At 43.8% G+C, this 19178-nt stretch overlaps 2 pseudogenes; one reads left to right on the forward strand and one right to left on the reverse strand.

Moving 5' to 3' along the window:
- The first annotated feature begins 4198 nt into the window (after window positions 1–4198).
- On the forward strand, window positions 4199–4599 carry LOC126933433 (60S ribosomal protein L22-like; annotated as a pseudogene).
- Window positions 4600–8500: 3901 nt separating this feature from the next.
- LOC126934384 (serine/arginine-rich splicing factor 3-like) lies at window positions 8501–11933 on the reverse strand (annotated as a pseudogene).
- Between the last annotated feature and the right edge of the window lie 7245 nt (window positions 11934–19178).

A 19178-nucleotide genomic window follows, 5' to 3' on the forward strand; every position in this document is an offset into this window, starting at 1 on the left:
GAGCTTTGGGAGGCCAAGGTGGGTGGATCACAAGGTCAGGAGATCGAGACCATCCTGGCTAACACAGTGAGACCCCATCTCTACTAAAAATACAAAAAAAAAAAAAAAATTAGCCAGGTATGTTGGCAGGCACCAGCTACTCCAGAGGCTGAGGCAGGAGAATGGCATGACCCTGGGAGGCGGAGCTTGCAGTGAACCGAGATCTCGCCACTGCACTCCAGCCTGGATGACGACAGAGTGAGACTCCGTCTCAAAAAAAAGAAAAGTACAGGCCAATATCCCTGAGTACAGGCCAATATCCCTGATAAACATAGACAGAAAAATCTTCAACAAAATACTAGCATATCAAATCCAACAGAACATCAAAAAGATTATATGCTATGGCCTTGGAATAAACAAGGATGCAAAAGTAGTTCAAGACACATCACTCAATAAATGTGACATATCACATCAATAGAAACTATAACATAGCAAAAACGATAACTCTGCCGGGCACGGTGGCTCATGCCTATAATCCCAGCACTTTGGGAGGCCAAGGCAGGTGGATTGCTTGAACTCAAGAGTTGGAGACAGCCTGGGCAATATGGTAAAAACTTGTTTCTACAAAAGATACAAGAATTGGCCAGGTGTGGTGGCGACTGCCTGTAGTCCCAGCTCTTCGGGAGGCTGAGGTGGGAGGATCGCTTAAGCCTGGAGGCAGAGGTTGCAGTGAGCCGAGATGGCACCACTGCACTCCAGCCTGGATGATGGAGCCAGACCCTGACTCAAAAAAAAAAAGATAACTTAATATTAAATATATGCAGAAAAAGCATGTGATAAAATTCAATATCCCTTCATGACAAAAACTCTCAACAAATTAGGTATAAAAGGAACATCCCTCAACATAATAAAAGCCATAGATGACAAACCCACAGCCAATGTCATACAGGACAGGCAAATGCTAGGAACCTTTCCTCCAAGAATTGGAGCAGGACAAGGATGCCCACTTTTACCACTCTTACTCAGATAGCACCGTAAGTCTTAGCCAGAGCAATTAGACAAGAGAAGGAAATCAATGCATCCAAGTTGGAAAAGAGGAAATCAAATTGTCCCTGTTTCGTTTTCATCCACAGTTTCTGGATCATAATTCCCATAGCCCTTGATGCAGTTTTTTTGTTATAATGTTGGGGGCGTTAGGCCTCAGGGACAGGCCTCTGACATTGTCCTGCCCTCCTTTCACTCTAATGTTCCCCTGCCTTTCTGATTGTGAGTCTTGAGAGGGTCTCACCGTATACCTCTGGGGGAAGAATGCCGCTGCCATGAAGCTTCCATAAAAATCCAAGAGGACAGGGTTCAGTGAGCTTCCTGTTAGCCGAACACGTGGAGGCCGACAGGAAGGTGAAGAAAAACTCGCCCACATGCTGGGAGGGTGGCGCACTCCCACTCCACAGGATCAGAAGCTCCTGCGTTTGGGACCCTTGCAGACCTCATCCTATATATCTCTTCATCTGGTTATCTGCATCCTTTAAAATACACTTCTTAGTACACCAGTAAATGTAAGTGTTTCTCCGAGTTCTGGGAGCCACTCTAACAAATTAATTGAACCCAAAGAGGGTGTTGTGGGAACCCCAACTTGAAGGCAATCAGAAGTTCCAGAGGCCTGGACTTGGGACCAGTGGGTGAGGAGTAGGAGAGAATAGGCTTGGGGACTGAGTCCTTAACCTGTGGGATCTGGCACTATCTCCACGTAAGTAGTGTTAGAACGGAATTGGAGGACATTCAGCTGGTGTCTGCTGCTTGGTTGGCGGGGAAAATCCCCACACATCTGGTCACAGAAGTTCTCTTCTGTGTAGGTGATTGTTGAGATAGGAAAGTAGAGGAAAACATGGTTTGAGGAGAGAATTTTCCCCATGTGTATAAAGAAAAACTTTCACTGCTAAATTCTACCGAACTTTTAAAGAACTCACTCCAACTCTTCTCAAACTCTTCCGAAAAATTGAAAGGGAGGGAATTCCAAATTCATTTCAAAAAGCAAGTGTAAAGGCCAGGCACGGTGAGTCATGCCTGTAATCCCAGCACTGTGGGAGGCCGAGGAGGGTGGATCACGAGGTCAGGAGTTCAAGATCAGCCTGGCCAACAAAGTGAAACCCCGTCTCTACTAAAAATACAAAAATTAGCCGGACATGGTGGCAAGTGCCTGTAATCCCAGCTACTCGGGAGGCTGAGGCAGGAGAATCACTTGAATCCGGGAGGCAGAGGTTGCAGTGAACCGAGATTGCACCATTGACTCCATCTTAAAAAAAGAAAAAAAAAAAAAAGCGAGTATAAACCAAAACAGTGTCTGAGACAGGTCTCAATCACTTTAGAAGTTTATTTTGCCAAGGTTGAAGATGTACCTAGGAAAAGAGACACAAGTCATGGTAGGATTTGGGGTCTACAGTTGTAAGACTATCAAAAAGTCTTAGAACTGATCAACAAATTCAGTAAAGTTGAGAATACAAAATCAACATACAAATATCAGTAACATTTCTATACACCAATAACAAATTTTCTGAAAAAGAAATCAAGAAAGCAATTTTATTTTAAAAGGCTACCAAAAAAAAAAAAAAAAGCGTAGGAGTAAATTTAACCAAGGAGGTAAAAGACCTCTACAATGAAAACAATAAAAGACTGATGAAAAGAATTGAAGAGGACCTAAAAATGTAAAGACATGCAATGTTCATTGGTTGGGAGAATTAATATTGTTAAAATGACCACACTATTCCAAATGATCTACAGACTAATTGCAATCCCTATCAAAATATCAATTATATTCTTTGCAAAAATTAAAAAAAAAAAATCCTAAAATTCATATGGAACCACAAAAGACTCTGACTAGCCAAAGCAAACCTGAGAAAAAGAACAAAGCTGGAGTCATCACACTACCTGACCTCAAAATATACCATAAAATTGTAACCAGAAAAGCACAGTACTGACATAAAAGCAGATACACAGACTACTGAAACAGAATAGAGAAACCAGAAATAAATACACGTATCTACAGCCAACTGATTTTCAACCAAGACATCATGGATATACATTGGCAAAAGGACAGCCTCTTCAATAAATGGTACTGAGAAGGCCAGGCATGGTGGCTCACGCCTGTAATCCCAGCACTTTGGGAGGCCGAGGCAGGTGGATCACCTGAGGTCGGGAGTTCGAGACCAGCCTGACAAACAGGGAGAGACCCTGTCTCTACTAAAAATACAAAATTAGCCGGGTGTGGTGGTGCATGCCTGTAGTCCCAGCTACTCAGGAGGCTGAGGCAGGAGAATGGCTTGAACCCAGGAGGCAGAGGTTGCGGTGAGCTGAGATTGCACCGTTGCACTACAGCTTGGGCAACAAGAGCAAAACTCCATCTCAAAATAAATAAATAAATAATAAATAAATGGTACTGAGAAAACTGGATATCCATATGCAGAAGAATAAAACTAGACTCCTATCTCTCACCATATACAAAAATAAAATGGATTACAGACTTAAATGCAAGATCCAAAACTACAAAACTACTAGAAGAAAGCCTAAGGAAAATGCTTAGGTCATTGAGCTGGACAAAGATTTCATGAATGAGACCACAAAAGCACAGGCAACAAAACAAAAATAGACAAATGGGATTATATCACACCAAAAAGCCTCTGCACAGCAAAGGAAACAATCAACAGAGTCAAGAGTCAACTTGCAGAATGGGAGGGACTATTTACAAACTACTCATTTGACAAGGGATTAATGTCCAGAATAAACAAAGAACTCAAACAGCAGCAAATAAAACACAACAAATAACCCATTTTTTTTTTAATGGGCAAAAGATCTAAGTAGACATTTCTCAAAAGATCTACAAATGGCCAACAAGTATAAGAAAAAATGCTTAATATCACTAACCATCAGGGAAATGCAAATCTAAACTGCAATGAGATTTCATTTCACCCCAATCAGAATAGCTATTACCAAAAAGGCAAAAAATAACAAATACTGGAGAGGATGCAGATTAAAGGGAATGTTTTTACACTGTTGGTGGATATGTAAATTAGTACAGCCACTGTGGAACGCAGTATGGAGGTCCCTCAAAAAACTAAAAATTAAGCTACCATATGATCTAGCAATCCCATCACTGGATATACATCCAAAGGAGAGAAAATCAGTATGTTAAAGAGATATCTGGCTTTCTGCCTCTGCTGATGCCATGATGCCTGTGAGAAAGCTTGTGGTGAACGGGGGCAAAAAAAAAAAAAAAAAAAAAAAAAGCAGGTTCTGAAGTTCACTCTTGGTTGTACCCACCCCGTAGAAGATGGAATCGTGGATGCTGCCAATTTTGAGCAGTTTTTGCAAGGAAGGATCAAAGTGAACTGAAAAGCTGGGAACCTTGATGGAGGGGTGGTGACCGTCGAAACGAGCAAGAGCAAGATCACCGTGATATCCGAGGTGCCTTTTTCCAAAAGATATTTGAAATATCTCACCAAAACATATTTGAAGAAGAATAATCTTCATGATTGGTTGTGCACAGTTGCTAACAGCAAAAAGAGTTACAAATTACGTTGCTTCCAAATTAACCAGGACGAAGAAGAGGAGAAAGACGAGGATTGAATTTCATTTATCTGGAATATTTTGTGTGAGTTCTTGAATAAAACTTGGGAACCAAAATGGTGGTTTATCCTTGTATCTCTGCAGTGTTGACTGAACAGAAAATTGGAAATCATAGTCAAAGGGCTTCCTTGGGCCACCACTCGCTTATTTGTAACATGACTTCTTTTTTTTCTGCTTGAAAATTTCAATTCTTGTGGTAATACTAGAGTAGAAGGAGAGGGTGACTTGACGGAACTGATAGCCATTGGGCAGGCAGATGAAGGTGTGGAGGTGTGGGCTGAAGGGAGTGACCGTTTTATTTTTAAAAATATAACTGTCAATCGTTTCTGTTGCTTTTCCCAAAGAATGATTCAGGGATACAAGCGGGCTCCTCTCATTCATTAAAAGAAAACGTGACATCTTTCTAAGATTCTCTGTCTGGGAAAATGACAGTGTCAATAAAACGCGGGTTTCTGGGCCATTCGTCTTGCTTTGATTTTTTAGTACAAATTTCTCTTGACGCACACAATTACGTCTACTAATCTTCTTCCTAGAGAGAGAAACAGTGCTCCTTCAGCGTTGCTGCGTAGTCTGTCACTCTCCATAAAGGGGTTTGGGGAATCGATTGTAAAAGTCCCAGGTTCTCAATTAACTAAATGTGTACAAAAATGAATGTGTAAGCTGTTTCTGCAAGTCTTTGCAACAATCTGTCACTTTGGTCTCCAGCAGAGGGCGCTAGAGGACTAGTGCTTCCAGATGTGGCCTCTTGTGTGGGGCCTGAAGAAGTGGCTGGGAAGCCTCCCCCGCCAAGGAGTTGGGAGGTGCCTGGGAAACAGCTGACTCATGCCACTTAGGCCATGACTGCATTTAATGTCAGAAGTTACTCTGCAAACAGTGGTGTGCTGCAGTGCGTGCAGAGGCTAGAGAACCGCAGAAGGGGGCTACCAAGGCTGGGAAAAAAAGATGCAATTGCTGCCGTGAGTGACTTTGAAAGACCCCGATGCCTTGTGGTGCCCTTCTGAAATTCGAACAATAATGCAGAAGTGTGTGTTTTAGAATTTACAGTGTATGAAATTCATGTTTTTAAAAGAACTTGCCTACAGATGGTTTCCACACCTGAAATTGTGCTCTGCGAGTGGCATAGCTGGAAATTCAATGTTTAATCCTACCTTGGCTCCAATTCAACATTTGGTGCTCTGTGGACTGAGTTGAACATGTTAAGGCTTTGCAATTTCACTTGTGTTAAAGGTTCTAGCATTTTCCATTTCTATGCAAATTTCTTTGAAGCAGAATTGCTTGCATATTTTTTCTCTGCCTTCACCGAAGGCAGAGTTTCTTTCAAACTTCACTGAGGCATCAGTTGCTCTTGGGCAATGTCCCTTATCGTGATTATTAACTATAAGTTCGTAGCTTGAGTTCACAAATTTTACTTGTTTGTTGCATTGATTTTTCCATGTAGTAAGTAATTTTTAGTTTGATTGTGAAAAACCCCTGGGCTGAAGTTAGCATTTAAGTTTAAAAAAAAATTTTTTTTAAACTAGTCCCAGATTTAAATACTAGTAATAAAATTGAAATTCACTGGTTTTTCTCTGCCTTTTTGAACTCTTGTAATCAAGTTTTGATAACATTTTCTATTAAAGTGGCTAACACATGGTTACTAAAAAAGAAAAAGAGGGAGAGAGAGATCTGCATTCCTGTGTTTATTGCCGCCCTATGCATAACAGCCAAGATATGATATCAACCTAAGTGCTCACCAACACATTAATGGATAAATAAAATGTGGTCTATAACCAAAATAGAATACTATTCAGCCATAAAAAATAAAATTCTGTCATTTACAGCAACATGAATGAACCTAGAGGATTTTATGGTAACTGAAATAAGGCAGGCACAGAAAGATAAATACCACATGTTCTCACTTATATGTGGAAGATTTAAAAATTGAGCTCATAGAAGAGTACAATAGTGGTTATTAAAGGCTAGGAAAGGCAGGGAGGTGGGACGAATAGGGGGAGTTAGTTAATGGACAAAAATATAATAGCTGGATAGGAGGAAAATGTTCTAATGCTCTATAACATTGTAGGGTGACTATAGTCAACAATAATTTATTGCATATTTTTAATAGCTAGAACAGAAGATTTTGCATGTTCCTACAACAAAGGAATCATAAATGTTTGAGGTGATGGATATGATTATTACCCTGATTTGAGCATCACACTTTGTATACATGTATCGAAATATCACACAATACCCCATAAACATGTGCAATTATTATGTGTCAATTAAAAATAAAAAAGAAAGAAAGAATCCATTGACCATATATATGAGACCTTTTTCTGACTCTCTATTCTATTTTATTGGATATGCCTGTCCTTATGCCAGTGCTGTTCTGTTTTAATTAATGTAGCTTTGAAGTAAGTTTTGAAATCAGAAAGTGTGAGTCTTCCAACCCTATTCTTCCTTATAAATATTGTTTTGGCAATTCAGGGTCACTTTCAATTCTACGTAAATTTGAGGATCAGCTTCCCCATTTGTGGGGGAAAAAAAGTCTGTGGAATTTTAGAAGATATTTTATTGAATTTGCTGATTACTTTCAGTAGTATTGACATCTTAACAGTGGTAAATCTTCCTATCCACGAACACAGAATATATTTTCAATTACTTTGATCTTTTAAATTTTTTTGTAGTTTTTATCTTTTATAGTTTTCAGAGTATCAATCTTTGACCTCTTCAGTTAGATTTATCTCTAAGTATTTAACTATTTCACATGCTATTGTAAATGGAATTTCTTAATTTCCTTCTGGTGTATAGAAAACAATTTGTTTTTGTGTGTTCATTTTGTACACTGCCACTTTGCTGAATTCATTTATTAGCTCTGAGCTTTCTTGTGGATTCTCTGGGGTTTTGTATACAAAGGATTATGTCATCTATAAATAGAAATAGTTTCACCTATTCCTTTACATTTGGATGACTTTTTTTTTGAGATGGAGTCTCACTCTGTCACCCTGGCTGGAGTGCAATGGCACGATCTCAGCTTACTGGAAACTCCACCTCCCAGATTCAAGCAATTCTCCCGCCTCAGCCTCCTGAGTAGCTGGGATTACAGGCACCTGACATCATGCCAGGCTAATTTTTGCATTTTTTGTGGAGACAGAGTTTCGCCATATTGGTCAGGCTAGTCTTGAACTCCCGACCTCAGGTGATCCACCCACCTCGGCCTCCCAAAGTGCTGGGATTACCGGCATGAGACACTGCGCCCAGCTGACATTTTCTTTTTTTTTTTTTAAGTCAGGATCTGGCTCTATTGTCCAGGCTGGAGTGCAGTGGTGCTGTCTTGGCTCACTGCAACCTTGGTCTCTCGGGTTCAAGCAATCCTCCCACCTCAGCCTCCTGGGTAACTGGGACTACAGGTTCATGCCACCATGCTCAGTTTTGTTTTTTATTTTGTGTGTGTGTGTGTATTTTTTGTAGAGACAAGGCGTCACTATGTTGCTCAGGCTGGTCTCAAACTCCTGAGTTCAAAGGATTCACCCACCTTGGCCTCCCAAAGCGCTGGGGTTACAGGCGGGAGCCACCACACCTTTTCTTGTCTGGCTAGAACTTTCAATTCAGTGTCAAATAGCAGTGGGAATCTTTTTGTTGTCCCCTGTCGTAAGGGGAACTCATTCAGTTTTTTTACCATTGAATATAATGTTAGCTGTAAGTTTTCCAGAAACACACTCTATCATGTTGAGAAATTTTTCCTCTGTTCCTAATTTGCTGAGAGTATTTATTATGAAAGGGTGTTATTTCCTCAAATGCTTTTGCCATGTCAATTGATATGATAATGTGATTTTTTTTCTTTTGTTCAAATAATGTGATGTATTATGTTGATTGATTTTCTTCTGTTGAAACATCTTTGCATTCCATGGTAAAATTCCATTCAATTGTGAATAATCCTTATAGTAGCTGATGGAGTCAGCTTTTTTTTGTTTGTTTGTTTCTCATTTGACCTAGATGGCCTACGAAACCTAGAGAAGGATCATGGCTTGTGATTTCTCTCCGGAGACAGCGATCTCTCTCTTCTCCTAACTCTAGAAAGGGACCTGCTCCTGCAGCGAGAGAGGCTTCTCCTTGGAGATCTGCGACGAGGTGGAGGACTCCTCCTGCGATAATCATCTTGAGGGCGACGACCCCGAGAGGGAGGTGGGCCACGATTTCTACTTCTTTTTTCACCATTCGACAGTTCCACTCCTACACAGCGACCATATGGTGTTCTTCCATCTAGCTCTCGGATCGCATCAGCTGCACCTCGGGGATCTTCAAATTCAACAAAAGCAAAGCCGGGAGGATTTCTAGCAACCCACACACTTCAGAGTGGTCTATAGTAGCTGAAAGTCCGTTCCAATTCAGTCTTGTTGCCATTGTTTCCAAGATTGCCTGCATAAACCTACATAACCAAGGCGGGCAGATCATGAGGCCAGGAGTTCAAGACCAGCCTGGCCAACATGACAAAACCCCATTCTCTAATAAAAACATAAAAATTAGCCAGGTGCAGTGGCACGTGCCTATAGTTCCAGCTACTTGGGAGGCTGAGGCAGGAGTTGCTTGAACCCAGGAGGCGGAGGTTGCAGTGAGCCAAGACCACACCATTGCACTCTAGCCTGGGTGACAGAGCAAGACTCTGTCTCAATTAAAAAAAAAGAGAGATGAAGGTGTATGTGGTTCATGTTGACAGACGGAAGTCCCTGCCTTGGTTTCCCATGAATCTTTTATATTCTCCTTGTGATGAAGGCTCCAGGCTTGTGCACATTCCCAGGGTAGGAATAGTCCCACAGACCAAGGGCTTCACAGTAAACAAAGCAGGTGACCAGTTCCCAACATACATTATTCCACATTGAACTTGATACATTTTCAAGGAAACAGTGTTGTGAGAAAGCGGCCTAGGTCTGTCCAGGATCGAGGCCTGCAATCAATTAATACTTTACTCACAGCATTCAAAAGGGAATAAAGAATAATATATACACTTATGGCCAGGCATGCTGGTTCACACCTGTAATCCCAACACTTTGGGAGGCTGAGGCTGGTGAATCTCTAGAGCCCAGGAGATTGAGACCAGCCTGGGCAACGTGGCAAAACTGTCTCTACAAAAAATAAATACATAAATAAAATTAGTTGGGCATGGTGGTGTGAGCCTGTAGTCCCAGCTACTCGGGAAGCCAAGGTGGGAGGATCACCTGAGCCCTGGGAGGTAGAGGCTGTGGTAAGTCATGATGGTGCCACCGCACTTCAGCCTGGGTGACAGAGTGAGACCCTGTCCTCCCTGCCAAAAAAAAGAAAGAAGAAAAATACTTAAGTATCAAATTCTCCAGCTTAAGAAGTGAAACAGGCCAGATGCAGTAGCTCATGACTGTAATCCCAGCCCTTTGGGAGGCTGAGGCTGGGGGATCACTTGAGGTCAGGAGTTCAAGACCAGCCTGGTGGCCATGCACAGTGGCTCACGACTATAATTCCAGCACTTTGGGAGGCCAAGGGGGATGGATCACAAGGTCAGGAGTTTGAGATCAGACTGGCCAATATGGCAAAACCCTGTCTCTACTAAAAATACAAAAATTAGCTGGGTGTGGTGGTACACATCTGTAGTCCTAGCTACTCAGGAGGCTGAGGCAGGATAATTGCTTGAACCTGGGAGGCGAAGGTTGTAGTGAGCCAAGATCAGGCCACTGTACTCTAGCCTGGGCAACAGAGCAAGACTCTGTTTCAAAAAAAAAAAAAGTAAGAAATTAAAAATTGAGCTATTTGAATTGGACACATGGAATGCATTGGAAGATGTTTCAAACATTGGGTCATCTTCCAATATTTACTCCAACTAATTCTCCTATTATTGGACCAACCCCGATACACAAAATTTAAAATTTTACACTTATTATTATTTTTATTTTTTGAGATGGAGTCTCGCTCTGTTGCCCAGGCCCCAGGCTGGAGTGCAGTGGCCAGATCTCAGCTCACTGCAAGCTCCGCCTCCCGGATTCTCGCCATTCTCCTGCCTCAGCCTCCCGAGTAGCTGGGACTACAGGCGCCCGCCACCTCGCCCGGCTAGTTTTTTGTATTTTTTAGTAGAGACGGGATTTCACCGTGTTAGCCAGGATAGTCTTGATCTCCTGACCTCGTGATCCGCCCATCTCGGCCTCCCAAAGTGCTGGGATTACAGGCTTGAGCCACCGCACCCGGCCTTTACACTTATTTTTAATGTATCCTTTGGTTGCTGCAAATAAAGTGAATGTGTCCCCCAAAACTCATATGTTGAAATCCTAAACCCCAGGTGATGATATTAGAAGGTGGGGCATTTAGAGAGGTAATAAAGTGGTAAGAATTAGTGCCCTTACAAAAGAGGCCCCTTGGCCGGGCGTGGTGGCTCATGCCTGTAATCCCAGCACTTTGGGAGGCTGAGGTGGACAGATCACCTGAGGTCGGGAGTTTGAGACCAGCCTGACCAACATGGAGAAACCCCGTCTCTACTAAAAATACAAAATTAGTCCGGCGTGGTGGTGCGTGCCTGTAATCCCAGTTACTTGGGAGGCTGAGGCAGGAGAATCACTTGAACCTGGGAGGCAGAGGTTGTGGTGAGCTGAGATTGTGCCATTGCACTCCAGCCTGGGCAACAAGAGTGAAACTCTGTCTCAAAAAAAAAACAAAAAAAAAAAAAAGGCCCCTGGCTAGGCGCGGTGGCTCATGCCTGTAATTCCAGCGCTTTGGGAGTCCGAGGTGGGCAGATCACAAGGTCAGGAGTTCAAGACCAGCCTCATGGTGAAACCCCTGTCTCTACTAAAAATACAAAAATTAGCTGGGCGTGGTGGAACATGCCTGCAGTCTCAGCTACTTGGGAGGCTGAGGCAGGAGAATCGCTTGAACCCACAAGGCGGAGTGAGCCGAGATTGTGCCACTGCACTCCAGCCTGGCAACAAAGTGAGACTCTGTCTCAAAAAAAAAAAGAGAGAGAGAGAGAGAGAGAGAGAGAGCGAGATCCCAGAGAGATCCCTCACCTTTTCCACTACATGAAAACACACAAAGTCAGTGTCTGCAACCCAGAAGAGGACCGTCACCAGAACTAGACCATGCTAGCACCTTGATCTCAGACTTCTAGCCTCTAGAAATGTGAGAAATATATGTTGTTTATAAGTCACCCAATTTATGGTACTTCATTATAGCAGCCTGAACTAAGGCGGTCCCCAAACTGAATACCTCACGAATGCATTTTACCTCTCTCTGTCTCTGCTTCACTTCTATTAACTTTTACAAGTCATCCAGTTGTCCGTCTTACACATCCCTTCCTCTGTGGTCATGGAGACACTGGGGGAAGGGCTGAAGCTAGTCATTCTTCTTTCTGAAGTAGCCTCAAAGGGGACCAAGTCAACTGGATGCTCTTTGGAGTAAACTCACTTTTTATTCTTACATCTTTCGAGGAACATCTCTTAGAAAACACAAGCAGATCAGCAAGAGGTTTATTCAACCCATCCAAAGAAACAGCTTTTCAAAGTCCACGTGATGGACAATAAGGTGCCTCTTTCTCTGAACCTTTCCTCAAAATGATATAACATGTTCCTGGCCAGGACTTCGGTGTCAACCTCACAATCTACCTGATACGGTTTGGCTCAGTGTCCCCACCCAAATCTCTTCTCAAATTGTAATCCCCACGTGTTGACAGAGGGACCTGTAATCCCCATGTGTTGAGGGAGAAAGGTGATTAGATCATGGGGGTGGTTTCCCTGATGCTGTTCTCCTGAAACTGAGTGAGTTCTCACAAGATCTGATGGTTTTATATGTTTGGCAGTTCCTCCTTCACATGCTCTCTCCTGCCGCCTTGTGCGGCAGAAGGTGCCTGCCTGTGTGAAGAAGGTGCCTGCTTTCCCTTCCGCCATGATTGTCAGTTTCCTGAGGCATCCCCTGCCTTGTGAAACTATGAGTCAATTAAACCTCTTTCCTTTATAAATTACCCAGTCTCAGGGAAGTTCTTTAGAGCAGTGTGAAAACAGACTAACACACCACTGCACTGCACTTGCCTCTCTCCTTTAGCCAGGACACCTGGGAGTTTTCCTTTCTGGTCTTTAGTTACATTTACCACATCTCCAATAGTGTTTTTTTGTTTTTGTTTTTGTTTTTTTTAATTGAGACGGAGTCTCGCTCTGTCATCCAGGATGGAGTGTAGTGGCGTGATCTTGGCTCACTGCAACCTCCACTTCCCAGGATCAAGCAATTTTTCTGCCTCATCCTCCCATGTAGCTGGGATTACAGCTGGGATTAGTGACCACACCCAGCTAATTTTTGTATCTTTAGTAGAGATGGAGTTTCACCATGTTGGCCAGGTTGGGCTGGAATTCCTGACCTCAAGTTATCCGCCCACCTCACCCTCCCAAAATGCTGGAGTTACAGGCATGGACCACTGCGCCCAGCCAGTTTTGTATTTTTTAAATAAGAAAAATACAAATAGAATTAGAGAAATTGTTTTGTCATGAAAGCATGTTGGGTGTGTGCCATTTGGAACCAGAAGTAAATATCTTTTATATTGATGTTTTCAACCCATCTACAAAATGGAGTACCCTTCTCCTATGTGAAGGAGCGTCTGCTGGTCAGAGACGAAAAAATAAGTTGGAAAGTCATGGCCTTCCAGCACTGGCTTTGCTGGACTGGGAGTCCCAGGGCAGTGTGCTGCTCCCTCTTGCAAAGTCAGCAGCCATCTTCACATGGCAGAGCTGTGAAATCTGTGCTGTTTCCAAAAAGGCTAGTAACAGCTGAATGCTCTCCAGCCTTTTGGGGATTTTGTCTGCCCTGCATTTTTTAATCCTTTTACTACACATACAGTGGTGTGCTTGAACCAGATGGAACCAAATGTTCAATTTTCAGGAATTTAGCAAGCTGACTGTTAAACCACTGAGAGCTTGAAATCAGCTATGGTGGGAGCATTTACACCATAGAAATCAGTAATCGGGGCTTTTTCCTTTTCAATCTAGAGAACCAAACCTTTACTAGCACACCACTGTATATATATTCTTTAAAATATAGTATTGCTGGGTGCAGTGGCTCATGCCTATAATCCCAGCACTTTAGGAGGCCGAGGCAGGTGGATCTTGAGGTAGGAGTTCGAGACCAGCCTGGCCAAGATGGTGAAACCCCCTCTCTACTAATACAAAAATTAGCCAGGCACAGTGGTGGGCACATGTAATCCCTGCTACTCGGGAGGCTAAGGCAGGAGAATCACTTCAACCTGGGAGGCGGAGGTTGCTGTGAGCCAAGATCATGCCACTGCACTCTAGTCTGGGCAACAGAGCGAATCCATCTCAAATATATATATATAATAATAAATTTTAAAAAATAAGAAAAAGTATTGTTTTTGCATTATTTACTGTATTTAGTAGTATCCATATCAGTTACCTACTGCTGATTAACAAGCTACCCCACAACATACCAACTTAGAATGGCAACAATCATCTATTTTGCTAGTGAATCTTCAGTTTGGGCAAGGCTTAGTGAGAACAGCTCATCTCTGCCACTTGCTGTGTCATCTGGGGGACACAGCAAGTGTGACTGGGGCTGAAGGAGCCACTTTAGAGATACCTTACATACATAGCTAACAAGTTGCTGCTGGCTTCTGAGGCAAGGCAGAGGTTATGAAACAAGGGCCTTATTTCTTCTCCATGTGAGCCTCCCTACAGGCTGTTGGGCTTCCTCACAGCATGGTGGCTGGGTTCCAAGAGCAAGCATCCCTAAAGAACAAGACATAAATGCATGGTAGGTTCATGGCTTGGCCTTGGAAGTCAGTGTCAGTTCCTCAGTAACCTCTTGGTCTACAAAGCACAAAAGTTTGCCTTCTTTCAAGGGGAAGGAGCATAGACTTTGCCTCTCGATAGGGAGCGGCAAGGTTCTAAGGAGCACGTGGGCTGGGACATACTGTTGTAGACACTGTAGACATCTTGGAAGTTAATATTTCTCATAATGACGTACTGTAGGTATTTTTAAGAGGTCATGCTTAGTGCCATGGCCAAGGGGAAGCCCTGGGTAAACAGGCATCTGGATTAATTATTCTGCCTTGGAGAGTCCAGGGATGTTAAAAACTAAGCCCTCAGCATGAGGCCACTCTGAGCATTGGACTCCCTCTGTGCCCCAGGGCATCATCAGATGTGCTCTCTGAGGAGGGGTAGCCATCACCGCCTCGCTGGACCTGAGCCTCTGGTTGCGTTGGGAGTTTGTGAGAGGACAAATCAGTCATCCCACCCCAAGTGCAGGTATGCTATGTGAAATAGGGTTTCAGGAATAAAGGATTCATTGAGCAGGTACATGTAGTGAAAAGGACACAGACTCGGCTTGGAGTCCCAGCTCCACCCACTACTTGCTAGGTGACCTTAAGTAAGACCTCAAATCTTGGCCTTCATTTTCCCATCTAAAATATGGGAAAGATGAAACCAATCTCATGGAACTGCGGTGAGCATCCCTTCAAAAAGTTCACTGCTTCCCACAGGTTATTTGTATCCCTGGTGTTTATCAAGTAAGATATGGGGTAGACTACCCCATAGGTAAACAATTTGTTGTTGTTTTAATATTTAAGTGTTTTCTTAACGTAGTAGAACATTGCTTGTTTTCTTTTCGTAGAAAAAGGTGTGAGTTGATTTAGAGGGAGGTATTAGAAACTACCAGTTTAGGTATCAGAGCAGAAACGGTGAAGGTGGTGCACAGTGCTTGTAGTTTAGGAAGCGCCAGGGCAGTACATGGTGCCTGACCCCCACGAGCCCCCAACTGTAGCCCCCTGAAGTGAGGGCTTCCATCTAGCCAGTTCTCATTCAGTCCTAGCATATATCCCTGAGGTTGGCAGGAGCCAAGCACCATCTCCTGAGGTAACTGATTAACAGGGCATGCCATGTAGTGGCACTCAGCCAATATGAGAGCACCTCCCTGCCTCTGTCCACTGGGATCTCCTGGATGGCCCAAGGTTCTCCAAGCCTATCCCCGACCACATTCCCTCTCAGCGGGTGGACTTCCTGCGGTGGGCCAGAGGGTCTGGCTCCCCACTCTCCAGAGCACTGGCACATTGAGCCCTATTTCAGCCCCTTCCTAGCCACAGGCCTTTGGGAAAATGTAAAACACAAAAACTAAAAAACTCGAAGACTCCTTGGTTAGCAGGATTGGTGAGATTAGGAAGCTGACCAGGATCATGAGACTTGTTAGTAGCCTAGTAACAAAAGTGGTTAATAATCACACAGCCTCCTTGGAAACGATCTCCTCTGAGACATGGACCCTGCCTGTATAATCTTCACCCTTCACAAAGGGATCCTGGAGCGGGCATCATCACCTCTAGTTTTTGTTTTGTTTTGTTTTGTTTTTTGTGGGGGTTTTTTGTTTGTTTGTTTTTTGTTTTGGGGAGGGGTTGTTTATTGAGACAGGGTCTGGCTCTGTCGCCAGGCTGGAGTGCAGTGGCGCAATCTTGGCTCACTGCAACCTCCACCTCCGGAGTTCAAGCGATTCTCTTGCCTCAGTTTCCCGAGTAGCTGGGACTACTGGCGTGCAAGCCACCATGCCCTGCTACTCTTGTATTTTTAGTAGAGACAGGGTTTTGCCATCTTGGCTGGACTGGTCTCAAACTCCTGACCTCAAGTGATCCGCCTGCGTCGGCCTCCCAAAGTTCTGGAATTACAGACATGAGCCACTGCACCAGGCCACTTCCATTCTGCAGATGGAAAACACACACACACACACACGCACGCACACCAGAAACAAAAAAACCAACCTCAGCTGGGAGTGGTGGCTCACACCTGTAATACCAGCACTTTGGGAGGCCAAGGCACGTGGATCACCTGAGGTCAGGAGTTCGAGACCAGCCTGACCAATATGGTGAAACTCTGTCTCTACTGAAAATACAAAAATTAGCCGGGTGTGGTGGCACATGCCTGGAATCCCAGCTACTCAGGAGGCTGAGGCAGGAGAGTCGCTTGAACCTGGAATCCCAGCTACTCAGGAGGGGAGGCAGAGATGTTGCAGTGAGACAAGATCATGCCACTGCACTCCAGCCTGGCCAACAAAGCAAGACTCCATCTAAAAAAAAAAAAAAAAAAAAAGAAAAGAAAGAAAAAAGATAAGACCTCAGTTTTGTTACTTGCAGTATAAAAATATGAAACTCAAAGCAGCACTCAGAAAAAGTTCCATTTCTGGCACCATAAGCAGTGACTTTTCTCCCGAGAGTCCTCAGCAAGAAGACTGACAGAATGAGGTGATAGAGGTCCTCAGCCTGGTCCCAGCTAAAAATACCACTGCTTTCCACAGAGCCCCAGGATGGCAGGACAGCGGGAGGAAATGCCGGCCCACAGGGAGGGAGTTCGTCTCCCCACTAATGAAAGTCCAGGGCACTATGCCAAAATGCAATTTGGATAAGGTGGTTATTGATACCCAAGCACCATGGGTTTCTCCCCTGTCTAGACCATCATGACCAGGCACTAGCTCCTTCTCTTCCACCCCCTCCACTTTCTGGCATTGAGACCCTCACCCTGTGGAGTGGATGTGGAGCTCACGGGCATCCAGGAGTACACTTGGGCCCCAAGAGGTATCTGAGCTCAGGTGAGAGGACCTCCTCCTGCAAGTGAGGAACAACCAAGAGGGTGGTTCACTGTGTTCACTGAACCCCTGTGTTCACTGTCGTCCCCCTACCAGGGATGTGCTCTGAGGGGAGCAGGGGCTTTGGTCTGTTTTGTCACTGCAGAATCCCCAGTACCTAGAGCAGCCTGGCACATGGTGGCCACTCAGCAACTATTTATAAAGGGAGGCTATGAGTGAGTAAGCACTGCCACCAAGGTGCCAGCAGCCTCTGATCACCCTGTTCTCCCACCTCACTCGACTCAGGTTTGCCTAACCTCCCAAAAGGGGAGGCCTAACACTGCTTTCCCTTACCCCAGTCCAAGAACCCCTTTGGGGGTGGGGTGCCCAGACCTGACTGCCTTTGGCCTGGGATACCTCCGCGCCCTCTCTCCTTTTGGAGTCTCAGAAGTAAAGACCATACATTCTCTCTTCTGTTATCTTTGTAGTCCTGCCACAAAGTCCTGACTTTCCTAGAGGCAGGCTGGCTTCCTGAAGCTTTTGGGAGGAGGGGTGCAAAAGCTGGCAAGAAAACCGGCAATTTGAGTTTCAAGGTCTTATCTCACTGCAGGTGCCTTGACAGCTCACTGCAGGGCCCAGGTTAAGCTCAGTGGTGGGGTACAAGGTGCACCCCTGAGGTTTGGCTTTTAAAACTCACCTAAGACCCACCCAACTCCAACAGTGTTCCGAGGAATGTGCCCACCACCTGTCCCCCTTCCATGTTGAGAATAACTGTGTCCAATAAGAGAAGGATTGATGGAAGTGAAGGACCTCTTCAAGACCCATGGCTCAAGGAAGTCAGAGAGGATACAAACAAATGGAAAAACATGCCACGCTCATGGGTAGGAAGAATCAATATCGTGAAAATGGCCATACTGCCCAAAGTAATTTATAGATGCAATGCTATTCCCATTAAACTACTGTTGACATTCTTCACAGAATTAGAAAAATACATTTTAAGATTCATATAGAACCAAAAAGGAGACTGAAAAGCCAAGACAATCCTAAGCAAAAAGAACAAAGCTGGAGGCATCACACTACCTGACTTCAAACTATACTACAAGGCTATAGTAACCAAAACAGCATGGTGCTGGTACAAAAAGACACATAGACCAATGGAACAAAATAGAGAACTCAGAAATAAGACTGCACACCTACAACCATCTGATCTGTGACACACCTGACAAAAACAAGCAATGGGGAAAGGATTCCCTAGTTAATAAATGGTGCTGGGAGAACCGGCTAGCCATATGCAGAAAATTGGAACTGGGCCCCTTTGTTACACCTTACACAAAAATTAACACAAGATGGATTAAAGACTTAAATGTAAAACCCAAAACTATAAAAACACTGGTAGAAAATCTAGGCAATACCATTCAGGGCATAGGCATGGGCAAAGATTTCTTGATGAAAACACCAAAAGCAATTGCAACAAAAGCAAAAATTGACAAATGGGATCTAACTAAACCAAAGAGCTTCTGCACAGTAAAAGAAACTATCAGCAGAGTGAACAGACAACCTACAGAATGGGAGAAAACTTTCGCAGTCTATCCATCTGACAAAGATCTAACGTCCAGAGTCTACAGGGAACTTAAACAAATTTATAGGAAAAAAAATAACCCCATTAAAAAGTAGGCAAAGGACATAAACAGATACTTCTCAATAGAAGACATTCATGCAGCCAACAAATATACGATAAAAGTTCAACATCACTGATCATTCTAGAAATGTAGATCGAAACCACAATGAGATACCATCTCATTCCAGTCAGAATGCCGATTATTGGCCAGGTGCAGTAGCTCATACCTGTCATCCCAGCCTGGGTGACAGAGTGAGATTCTTCTGTCTCAAAAAAGTAGGAAAAAAAAATGACAATAATGACAACATATGCTGGTGAGGTTATGGAGAAAAAGAACACTTTTACAGTGTTAGTGGGAGCGTAAATTAATTCAAACATTGGAGAAGACAGTGTGGTGATTCCTCAAAGATGTAGAAGCAGAAATATC

The sequence above is a fragment of the Macaca thibetana genome, chromosome 13 (assembly GCF_024542745.1).
Source record: "Macaca thibetana thibetana isolate TM-01 chromosome 13, ASM2454274v1, whole genome shotgun sequence".
NCBI lineage: Eukaryota > Metazoa > Chordata > Mammalia > Primates > Cercopithecidae > Macaca > Macaca thibetana.